Below are 4333 nucleotides of genomic sequence, written 5' to 3' on the forward strand. Positions count from 1 at the left end.
TTAGAAATACAATGGAGGCAGAAAGCCATCCATGGCGAGCACCCCAACACGTTAGATCAAAATAAAGTGGATAGTGAGGCATCTAATATTTGGCTAAGAAAGGTGGTTCTGTATCCAGAGACGGAAGGATTCGTCATAGCGATACAGTACAAGGTTGTCAGCACCAGAAATTATCGCAAACACGTGTTACATCAAGACTTGGTTGACCGGTGCTGATATAATCCGGCACAGACATAATGATGTAGCGGTAATTATACATCAACAACTTGCCCTAAACCTAGGACTCTTGAAAGAATGGATACCCTTCTATAGATACACTCCAATGCCCGTTTTAGAAAGAGAAGATTACATATTATATTGGGATGTTACTATTCAAACGGATCATTACATCCGGGCCAATCGACCTGACATCGTGATGCGAGAAAAAAAGGTGGAAGAGTCTACATCATCGACATTGCTTGTCCGCTTAACCGAAATTTGCAGTCAACATATAGAACCAAGATCCACAAGTATACGAGTTAAGTCTGAAGTAAAGATCATATGGAGAAATGTAAATCATGCATCTATTCATCCCATTGTGATTTCAGCTACAGGCAATGTGCACTCAAGATGCACTGAACATCTTGAACATTTAGGAGTCAGTAGGGTATTGGCAGCAGCTCAGAAGGCGGTTTTATTGAACAAGAGGAGGAAAAATAGATTTTTAAAAAGTTTTCCTATGACTTTCAGCGCAACAATCCGAGATTTCTCAGTGACTAGCCTGCCGCCGCGCATTTGGACCTTTTGATTCTGATCTATTAACTACTAGCAATACTTAAATCGTTCAAAAAATAAAATATCATGTCACAGCCGTCTTCTACGGGAGATCATTTCAAACAAACTTTTGGTTTTTTTAGATAACTCAAATAGCAAGAACGCATTCATCTTCTATCAAATTTATTCAGATTTAAAGTTTAGAAAATCTTATATTCACGTCGATTCTGAAATATTTACTGTAACCCATAAAAACAGAAGTGAATTTTTCTTGCGGTTAATTTTCAAGTAGATAAAGTTGAATATTTTCGCACCGAAAGAAAACAAGACTTAATAGAGTTAACATAATAACCATCCCCTATGCCGTGGGTAAATCTTAACGCCTAAAGAAAAGAAGGAGAACTTTTCTTTGTTACAGGTAAAGATTACTCTAAAATCGCTGCGAAAATTATATTGTGTTGTTTCTCTGAACATTTTCCTGGTTTTAGGTGTTTGTAATTGACAGTTGCAAATATTAATACGCCTACTGTGCTGAATAAATCTGTTATGATAAACTCCAAAAATGTTCATATGACCAAAGTCAAATAGGTTAATATCTGCTTTAGTAATCAAAAACATTGTTTAATTTCAAACCAACATCCTTACTCATCAATTACCTCGGTCAATACCATAAAATATTATGGACCTATTACGTCTTTGTCACTCTCGCAATTAAAGCCTGCATTAGGACATGTTGATTCTATCAAAAGTTACAATGGAACATGGAGAAGCACAAAAATAAATTTATAATTTCATAAGTCTTCTTTCTGCTTTGCTTATTTTTTACTAAAAACAAATACTGAACTTATAATAAATACATATAAAAAGTATTTGCATTGAAAGTTGAAAATCAGAATTAGAAATAATTCGCATTTTTTTAATCACAATATTTTTCTAACTAAAAATTTTATTTCAGTTTGTGTTAAACACTAAAGAATCGCATATTCATTCATAAACTAAATTTTCTTCTATTCGGCAAAAAACATCATGTTCTTTAAAGTCCATCACTAAAAAGAAATAGTTCTACATTAAAAATTGATCCTGTTATACTGAACAGGAACCAAAGCAGAATGGGAAAACATGTATAATTCCTATATATTTTTCTTTTAAATATCACAATAAAAAATTTAGACATTTTAAAAATAAAAATTGTTTTAAGTTTTGACTCAAAAAGTTTGAATTTCAATAGATTAATATTAAAAATGATATAATAAGATTGAATTATATTTTATCTTTTAAAATTTAAACATCTAGTACATTAATTACTAGGAATAGTTTTAAAATTAGAGGATTACAAAAAAATAATATTTTACGAATATGAATAACAAATTGACATTATTAAATATTCGGGAATTTGTTGAGAATTTTGTTCATCTTGACAAATACGGGAAAATCTCAAGAATTCGTGATCAGATCGTGTTAAATGTTAGTAAATTACTATATGTTACTAAATTTTACAAATAAGTTTGGCATGAACAAAGAGATCTCTAGTTTTTACAGTGAAGATTTTGTCTTATCCGAATCTTGAGTTCTGTGAGTCACCTGGCAAATTTTTTTGACTTTATTGGTAAATTTTGAAAAACAGGCTGATCAGCGAATTTGCGGTGGCTTGCTTTGTGTGATATACTTGAGCAGCCCTTTATTTTTTAGTTTCTAATATTAAATGCGAGGCCTTATTTTTAAGATACTTAATTCATTATTTATTAAGGCGTCATATATGCAATAGTCGGTTATGTTATTTTTTGTCGCAGACTGTCCTTTTTAATAAATAAATCATAATATTTTTCAGATTATAATTTCGAGATATTTAACTAAATTTTCTTGGAATTTTTTTAAAACAAACATCAATTGCCTTAAAGATTACCTAGTCGGCACGAAATTTGGCGACGTCTTTACGACATCATTACGACATCTATATGACAACTTTAAGACATCCTATGTCCATGTCGTTAAGGTTCCTTTACGATATCGTAAATACGTCGCATGATTTTACAGCGTCTTTACGATATCGTAACGACACTGTAACGACATGGACATAGGATGTCGTAAAGTTGTCGTAAAGATGTCCTAACGATGCCGTAAATACGTCGCCAAATTTTGTGCCCACTAGGTAATGTTTCGAACAACTTCATATAATAGTTTTGAAGATGCAATATCAATTACACAGGATTACAAAATGGTTTTGGGAGTCTACTAGAATTTTAATAGGTATAATTTATGTTTTTGGGGTCGCTGAGCACGATTCTATCCGCAGAATTGAGCCAGCACGTCAGGAGTTACAGTAAAATTTAAAAAATCGTTAGAAACCTGGAATTTTTGCATAAATTTCGTCCCCAAACCTACAAACCTCAAATTAACAAGCCTCAAACCCACGAAATCAGCAAGCCCCAAATCAGCAAACCCACAAACCCCGAACCTAGAAGCCCCAAACCCGCAAACCCCAAATGCACAAGCTCCATATCCACAAAATCCAAATACGCAATCTCTATATTCACAAACACACAAATATCAAACCGACAAACCCCAAACCCACAATCCCAAACGCAAGAACCCCAAACCTGCAAGCCCCAAACTAACACACCCCAAATCAATTAACCCAAAATTATGCCAATTTCTTAATTGGCATTAGATTTATTACATTATTATATTATATTATTATTTTATATTATTATATTATATTATCATATTATATTATTATATAAGGTGTGAGGTATTTGGGTTTGTGGAATTGAGGTTGGTGGGTTTGAGCTTCGTGGATTTGGGGTTTGGGTTGGTAGGTTTGTGGATATGGAGTTTTTGTGTTTGGATTTTGCACGTTTGTGGATATGGAGCTTGTTAGTTTTGGGGTTTGTAGGTTTGTTGATATGGAGCTTGTGGGTTTGAGGCTTGTTAGTTTGTGGGGTTAAGGCTTGTTAATTTGGGGTTTGTAGGTTTGGGGACAAAATTTATGCAGAAATTTCAGGTTTTTAACCATTTTTTTAATGTTACTGCAAATCCTGACATGCTAGCTCAATTCTGTGAATGTATTCGTATTCAGCGACCCCCAAAAACATAAAATATACCTATTAGAATTCGAGTAGGCTCCCAAAACCATTTTGTGGTCCTGTGTTATCATCAATTATCAAAAAGTTTCTCCTTGTTATTTTTTCCTATGATTTCAGATGACAAATACAATAAAATACAAAAATTTCGTATTCATATTAATTTTATATTTTAACTTAAAAATAGCGTAAGACGAAAAGTTAGTGAAAAATGATCAATTGATACGTATCTTGACTTTAAAATTGACAGTTTTTAAACATTTGTTTTTGTATGATTTGATATCAGAAGAGTTTTAGTGTCAGGCGTGTTATTGCGTTCTATCATAAATTAAAAAGATTATTTTTAATACGAATAAAGTAGGGTAGAATAAATTAAATGTGTAAAAATAAAATCCTAATTTTTCTGTTTTGAAGCAATAACTTCTAAATGTATCTCTTTACATATTTTGCAATATTATATCTTATTATTGTTCAAATAAAGCGGATAATATTATACACTC

This window comes from Belonocnema kinseyi, chromosome 5 (assembly GCF_010883055.1).
Source record: "Belonocnema kinseyi isolate 2016_QV_RU_SX_M_011 chromosome 5, B_treatae_v1, whole genome shotgun sequence".
Lineage (NCBI taxonomy): Eukaryota > Metazoa > Arthropoda > Insecta > Hymenoptera > Cynipidae > Belonocnema > Belonocnema kinseyi.